Below are 8,804 nucleotides of genomic sequence, written 5' to 3'. Positions count from 1 at the left end.
AAAAAGGAACACACCAAGACACAGCATAATTAAAACGGCAAAAGTTAAAGACAAGGAGCAAATCCTAAAAGCAGTAAGAAAAGGCAATTAGTTACTTACAATGGAACTCCCATAAGATGGTCAGCTGATTTCTCAACAGAAGCTTTGCAGGCAGGAAGAGATTGGCACAAAATATTTAAAGTGATGGAAAGGACCTACAAACAAGATTACTCTACCCAGAAATGCTATCATTTAGGATCAAAGGACAGAAAAAAGAGCTTTCCAGACAAGAGGAAGCTAAAGGAGTTCATCACCACCAAGCCAGTATTACAAAATGTTAAATGGACTTCCTTATGAAGAAAAAAATGATTAAAAATGTGATGAATAAAATGGCAATAACTACATATCTATCAACAGTTACTTTCAATCTAAATGCAATAAATGCTCTAATAAAAAAACATACAGTTGCTGAATGAATAAGGAAATAAGACCCTTACATATGCTGCCTACAGGAGACTCACTTCAGATTGAAAGACACACAGAGACTGAAAGTAAAGGGATGGAAAAAAGATATTTCATGAAAATGCAAATGGAAAAGAAAAGCCTGGGGTAACAATTCTTATACCACACAAAATAGACTTTGAAACAATGTCTATAACAAGAGAAAAACAAAACACAGTAATCCCACTTCTGAGTATTTATCCAAAGAATTCCAAAATGCTACTTCAAGATAACGTATGCATCCATATGTTCATTGCAGCATTGTTTGCAATAGCCAAGATGTGGAGGCAGCCTGGGTGTCTGTCTATGGATCAATGGATAGTGAGGAGGTCATACATATATACAATGGAATATTGCTTGGCCGTGAAAGGGAATGGGTTCTTGCCAACTGCAGCAGCATGGATGGAAGGTATTGTGCTGAGTTGAGTATGTCAGACAGAGAAAGACAGATGGAATGTGATTTTGCTTATATGTGGAAACTAAAGAACAAGATAATAACAACAACAACAAAAACCAGAAACTTATGGATGCAGAGAACATTTTGATGTTTGCCAGCTGGGAGGGGGTTGAAGGGTGGGTGAAAAAGGGGAAGGGATTAAGAAGTACAAATTTGTTGTTACACAGTAGTCAAGGGAGTGTAGGGTATAGTATAAGGACTATAGTCAATAACATAATAACAATGTATGGTGTCAAATGGGTACTAGATTTATTGGGGTAATAGATAGTAAGGGAGTGAGGGGCAGTGTGAAAAAGGTGAAGGGATTAAGAAGCACAAATTGGTAATTACAAAATTGTCATGGGGATATAAAGTAAAGCATAGGGAATAGAGTCAATAATATTGTAGTAACTATGTATGAGTATAGTGCCTGGTCAGAATGACCACTTATTAAATTATAAATGTCTAACCACTATGTTGTACACGTGAAATTAATATAAAATAATATTGAATGTCAACTGTAATTTTAAAATTAAAACCGGGGGAACATGTGAAGGAGAATAACAGGTTGAAAATTTTAGGTATAAAACAAGTCATGGACATGCAATATGCAGCATAGGGAATATAGTCAATAATATTTTGATAGCATAGTACAGTGCCAGATGATTGCTAAACTTACCATGGTGATCACTTCTTTAGGTATATAAATGTTGAACAACTGTTGGGTATACCTGAAACTGTCATAATGTTGTATTTATCTATATTTTAATTAAAAATCTTTTTTTTTTTTTTTTTTTTTTTTTTTTTTTGCCATTGGAAAAATGCATGGCTGGGTCAGAGCAGGATGTGGCTGTAGGTGTGGGCAAGAGCCTGACCACAGGGCATTGTGGGTCATGATAAGGCGTGTGGACTTGAACCTGAGAACAGTGAGGAGCCATGGGAGCATTTAAACAGTATAGTGCCAAGGTCAAGTTTGTTTTTTGGGACGGTCTCTCTGGTTGTGGTAAGGGATGAGACCAGAGGCAGGAGGCCAAGTGACGAGGCCCTTGGGTTTCAGTGTCCCTTTTGTATGGAAAGAGGTTGGGCGGTCCTCAGAGCAGGCCTTATCCTCTAATTTCCCACAGAGGTTGTGTTTCCAGATTCAGGGTTTTATGTTATACAGAGTTATTCTTTCTGGACTGTGTCCCCTGAGCAACTTTGTTGGACCCTCCTTGCAAGGAGGGGCTCTTCTGAATGCAAGATGCACATTTATGTAAAAAAGTGGAGCATCCCACTCTCAGAGCTTGGCAATGTCTGTCCCTGAAACAGTCCAGCAACCAACAGGCTCAGGAGTTGGGACAGGGTGCGGACATCAATAACGACGATAATAGTAATGATGATAACAATTAACCTTTATTGATGACTTACTATAACAGGCCCTATGTGAAACCTCTTGCATCTGTGATCTCATGGAGTCCTGAAACAAAGCCTGTGAGGAGGCTGGCATTGATACCCATTGCGCAGATGAGGAAAGTGAGGTTCAGGGGTCGGGTGCAGTGCCTTGCTCATAGTTATTGAGTGGCAGAGAGAGGCCTGTAGCCACTGCCTTTACACTGCCACCTGTGGTGCCAGGCAGCCTCAGAAGGGTGGTGAGTCGGCGTGTTAGAGCTCTGTGGGATCCAGAGAGCCCTGCAACTGTTCCCAGTGCACAGAAAAGCCAGAAAATTCCATCCCTACATCCTGGCTTCCACCTACACTTCAGCCCACACAATCTGTTGGGCAGAGTTGCTCTCCCTGGGAGAGCTTGGTAATTCAGGTTTTTCCAAACCCAGGAAAAGCCTCCAACTCTCGAATCCTCCCTATGGCCTCTAAGGCTTTCTGGCCTGTTTCCATCTCCTTGGCCTCATCTCTACCTCCTTCCCTTTCTTCTTTGCCCTACTCGCCAAATACATTGGCCTTATTTCAGCTTCTCAAGCAGCCCATATTCTCTTCTGCCTGCAGGCTCTGAACAGGCTGTTGCCTTTGCCTGGAAGCCTCTTTCCACTCCCTTTTCCTAGCTTACTCCTGTCCATCCTTTCTGTCTCAGTGTAAACGTCACCACCTCCCAGAAGCCTTCCATCACCTCTTAAAAATCTTTTTTAAAAGTTGAACACAAAATACCACATAATGTTTTTCATATTTATATGAAATTATCAAGACAGAAAAACCCATAAAGAAAGAAAGAAGATTAGTGGTTGCCAGGAGGTGGGGGATGGGACAAATGGAGATTGACTACCATGGGATTTTTTTTTTTTTTTTTGAGGGTGATGAAAATGTTCTAGAATTAGATAGTGGTGATGCTTTGGTCTAGTGAACTTAGTAAAAACCACTGAATTTTACACTTTATAATGTGAATTTTACGGTATGAATTATATTGAAAACTTAAGGTAACAGAAAATTCAGAGATAACCTTATTGAAAAGTTCTTTAATTAAGTTTTTGGAACACTTTTCTTTATCAGATCTAAACTGTCACATGTGATAAATTACTTTTTTCAAAGTCAAATTTCATTTATATTAAGTTATATTAATTTTTACATGTACACGTGTCTACCTGTGATAACACCTCTCCATTTCCACAGTCAACATCTGATGTATGGTCAACATCATCAGCTTGATACTTGTTATTTTATAAGTCAAGGGATAAATTTCATAATGAGGTGTTTTTTATGGGCTTTGACTTTTTGTCATATCTTAATAATGCTTGTATTGTATTCATTCCATTTTTAGTACGGGGAGAAAAGTCACAATAGCATGTAGAATCATAAATGAACCAAACTATCCTCAATTAAGTTTTGATATAAAGTCATTATTTTAAAGCAGTTATATGTCTGAGCTATGCTATGAATAGTCTCAAAACAGGTAAGATAAATTTTAGGGGAAAAAATCCAGTTGGAAAAGTTTCTAAGTCAGCATTTTAAAAATCAACCTGAATATTACATAAAATAGAAAATTGCTTGTAATAGTACTATACATTTTAATAAATCTCTCCAATTGTATAATACATTGTATTATTACATTTAAACCACTTAATCATATTGTATTTTATGGAATTGTTAATAAAGCTAATGTTATGGTGGTTCCTTAAAAAATTATATCATAGGGTTGCTGTGATAGTTAAATGAGTAAAAGTATGTAAAGCACAGAACACTAGCTTAAAAACTTTTAGCTATTTTCTTCACATAAGTATGTGAGCTTCTAAAAGGGTAGGTTTTGATTATTTGATTCATTGCTTTTTTTCCAGTACCTAGAAAAGTACATGGCATATGAAAGACAATCAATAAATATGCATCGAAAGAATGATGTTGAATGAGTGAAGGCACTAGAAGAAATGGTCTTAACCTCCTCTCTATTGCCAAGACTTGTGAGGCTATTTCAATAAAGGATACTCAATGTGAATTGAGTTTTTCAGTACAGTTCCTAGAAAATTTTCATCTCTTAAAACAAAGCTACAATTCACTGATTTTATTTCATCCTGACAAATGAAGGAATCAAGTTCCCATGGTCAGAAGAAAACCTTTTTCAAGAATGACCTTTAACATTTGGAAAACACAATGTGGGGCAGTGTTCTCTGACACTTTCCAGGCTGTAACTCTGGAGTGATTAAAAGGTGGCTTTGCCTGTATTGTTAAATTGCTCACCTTCTTTTGTAATAAATTTACTAAAAAATTATCCAACAGTAATCACCTTTCTTCTTTCATCTATTTCAACTAGGGATTATATGTTTTACAAAAGATAGCATTACCAGCCTTACATCTGCTTTTGCCACTCTGATGATTAACATTGTGATTCTCAGTATCTTCAGGGAGCAAGATTTGGTAGTGGGTTAGTAATTTCACAACAAAATGGCAATATTAAGCTGTTTGTTGTCCTCTGAGAAGTGAGAAGAGTGACAGTAAATGTCAAAGATAAGTACCTCAATTGGCAATGGCATTGCTTTTAGTTTTAATACAAGGCATAAATCTGCCAAATGGAGAAACACCCACAGTGCACAGTAAGTGAATTTTGACAGGACAAATTGTTTTTCTCTCAGCCATTGATCCTATGTTGTCTAAAAGAAAAGCAAAACGTTTGCTCAGAAAAGTACCAGAATGGCTTAGTGTTTCTGGCAATCAAATACAATGTTTCTAAAATCTGAGGAGCTTGAGGCAAAAACATACCAGAAAATTAATTGCCCTTTTTCTGTTTTTCTGATCAAAGGAGGCTGCTCTATTGAATGCTTCTTCATCATCATATGATATCACATCTTTAATCCATGTCTGATGCTCTCAACAAACTACCACCAGGCCTTTTAGTTTTAGAATATGCTTTTTTCAAAAGTCCATAGGATTTTTATTATTATTTTAACAAAATATTAAATATGTTATGTCAGGGACTCTAGCAGGGTATCTTTCGCATAGTAGGCATTTGGAAGCAGCATGATACCATGGTAAAGGGCAATGTACTAAGACACAGCTCCATTAAAAATGGGTATATGCTCTTTGACAAGACACTCTGTCACCTCATTGAATATTTGTTCCTAATCTGAAACATGGATCTTATATTTTCTGTACAGGATTGATGTAAATGGCAAGTGAGACATTTTATTGGAATGTTCTTCACGGAATTCAACAGTAAGTAGTAAGTGCTTATTACTATAAAGTTAATTTGATTCATTTTCTAATTCTGAAATAAACTTTATGAAATAATTGGGATATGTTTGATTTAAAATACTTATGCATGTTTTAAGATAATTTAAATATCTTTATTCAGATATTTTCAACTACTATTTGGAAATCATTTTACGCTTACAGAAAAATAGCAAAAATAACACAGAGGTTTTCTTATGCCCATACCTCGTAGCTTCCCTTAACCACAGTACAATTATAAAAACCAGGAAATTAAATTTTGTACAGTATTTTTAACTAATCTGCAGACTTCATATTACCAGTTTTCTTCCTAATACCCTTTACCTAGTTTAAGATCTAATCAAGGATTCCACAGTTCATATCTATTTAGTAGTTATGTCTTGTTAGTCTCCTACAATCTTGGTCAGTCCCTCAGTCTTTCTCTGTCTTTTATATCTTGACACTTTTCAAAAGAATACTGGTGAATTATTTTGTAGAATGCTCTTTTATATGGGTATTTCTGAGGTTTTTTCAATGATTAGAGATTTTTGTCTTTTGTTTTAAAGTATTTATTTCTTCGATTTTGTTTCCAAAATTTTATTTTATTTTTTCAATTGCAGTTGACATTCAACATTGTATTAGTTTCAGTTGTGTAGCATAGTAGTTAGATATTTATATAACTTACAAAGCGATCTGCCCAATAAGTCTGGTACCCACCAGGCAACATACATACTTATTAAAATATTATTGACTATATTCCCTAAGCTGTACTAATTTGTAAATGCTAATTTGTACTACTTAATCCTTCACCTTTTTCACACAGCCTCCTAATGCCCCTCCCATCTGGCAACCATCATTTTGTTCTCGACATCTATGAGGTTGTTTTGGTTTTGATTGTTTATTTTACTTTTTAGATTCCACATAAAAGTGAAATCATATGGCATTTATCTTTGACTTACTTTACTTAGCACAATACCCTCTAGATCCATGCATGCTGTTACGAATAATAAGATTTGAATTTTTTATGGCTGAGTAATATTTTATTGTATATATGTATCACATTTTCTTTAACCAATTGTCTATCAATGGACAGTTAGGTTGCCTCCATATCTTATATATTGTATATGAAATGTCCTTCTTTGTCTCTTGTTACTGATTTCATTTTAAAGTCTATTTTGTCTGATACAAATATTGTAGCCCCAGCTTTTTTTTTTTTTCATTTCCATTTGCGTGAAATACCTTTTTCCTTCCCTTTAATTTTAGTCTGTGTGTGTCTTTCAATCCGAAGTGGGTCTCTTGTGGGCAGCATATGTAAGGGTCTTCTTTTCTTCTCCATTCAACCACCCTATGTCTTTTTTTTTGGACAGTCAATAGGTTTTATTTACATTGTATTGAGAAAAGGAGACAAAAGACATCTCTTTACAATTGTCTTTCAGCAATCTCAGTTTTGAGGAGAATATATAACAAGATTTTATATATAACATAAGGAAACATAAATATATATACAAAAACAGACATAAATATACAAATAAAGATAAAGTGGTTTTAAAGTCTCTTGCAATACAAATTTATTAACTGACCACCAGACACAGAACTTAGATCTATAATGGAAAAAATGTCACCATGAGCCTGAAAAAAAAATTAAAATACCACTGTCACTAACATGGCAAAAAATTAAATTGAAAATAGAAAACAGTAATCACTGGAAAACCTGGGTCTTGTATAGATTTCGTTCCATCAGAAGATGCAGAAACATTTTTCTCCCTGGTGCAAATGAAAACATTTCTCAAGCATCCCCAGTTTCTTCCCTGCTTTTTCCCCCAGACACCGGTGTAGACTTTTTTCCAAAGATGAGATGTAGAAATTTGTGTTTTATCGGGAGCGGGTGCGCTTTTTCCCCTAGCCCCCTTTTCCTCTGCCTCCAAGATGGAAAGAAAGTTGTGGTTTCAGAGGGCAGAGGAGCGGCTCTCTGGTATTATGTCCTCGCAGTGCCTGTAGGGGTGCTGTAGGAGGCTGCTGCCTCTTCTTGTGCAGCCCGGGGAAGCCCTGCCTTCTTGGATGGAGAGGATATTCAGGGATTTCCCCTTAATAATCGCAGACCCTGGGAGCACTTTTTAGTTTCCAAAATAAAAATATGATCCTCACCCCTCTTGCTTGACAGGGAAAGGCTCTCTCTGGAGACTAGGGGGGAGCAGTAGCAGCGGCAGCTGAGCTTCCTAGTCCATTGCCAGCGCCTCTCACTCTCCACCGTATGTCTTTTGATTGGAGCATTTCATCCATTTAAAGTAATTTTTGATAAGTAGTTATTGCCATTTTATTATGCATATTTTTGTTCTTTTTTATTTCTTCTTCTTCATCTTAAGGAAATCCCATTAACATTTCTTGCAATATTGTTTTGGTGGTGATGAACTCTTTATCTCTCCTTCAATTTTAAATGATAGCTTTGCCAGGTAATCTTGGTTGCAGTTTCTTGCTTTTTATCACTTTGAATACTTCCTGACAATTTCTTCTGGCCTGCGAAGTTTCTGTTGAGAAATCAGCTGACAGTTTTATGGGTGCTCCCTAGTAGGTAACTAACTGCTTTTCTCTTGCTGCTTTTAAGTTTCTCTCTTTGTCCTTAAACTCTAGCATTTTAATTATATGATGTGTCTTGGTGTGGGCCTCTTTGGGTTCACCTTGTTTGGGACTCTCTGTACTTTCTGGGCTTGTATGTCTATTTCCGTTGCCAGGTTAGGGAAGTATTCCATCATTATTTCTTCAAATATGTTTTCAATTCCGTTCTCTCTCTTTTCTGATGACCCAATGAGTGAATGTTGGTACACTTGATGTTGTCCCAGAAGCCCCTTAAACTCTCCTCATTTTTTTTGGATTTTTTTTTTTTAATTTGTGCTGTTGTGATTGGTTGTTTTCTGCTACATTATGTTCTGAATTGCTGACTCGATCATCTGCTTCATCCAGTCTACTGTTGATTCCCTGTAATGTATTCTTTATTTCAGTTAATATATTCTTCATTTTGGACTGGTTCTTTTTTATATTTTCTATCTCCATTTTTATGTTTCCTATCTCTTTGTTGAAGTTCTCACTGAGATCATTGAGCATCCTTATAACCAATGCTTGGAACTATGCATTTGGTAGATTGCTTGTCTCCATTTTGTTTAGTACTTTTTCTGGAGGTTGTTCTGTTCTTTCATTTGGGAAATGTTTGTTTGTCTCCTCATTTTGGCTGCCTCCCTGTGCTTGTTTCTCTGTATTAGGTAGAGCTGCT

This window comes from Rhinolophus sinicus, chromosome 18, assembly GCF_057876585.1.
Source record: "Rhinolophus sinicus isolate RSI-liver-muscle chromosome 18, RSI-T2T, whole genome shotgun sequence".
Lineage (NCBI taxonomy): Eukaryota > Metazoa > Chordata > Mammalia > Chiroptera > Rhinolophidae > Rhinolophus > Rhinolophus sinicus.
The sequence above is the reverse complement of the archived record's forward strand: the minus strand, read 5'-3'. Positions refer to the sequence as shown.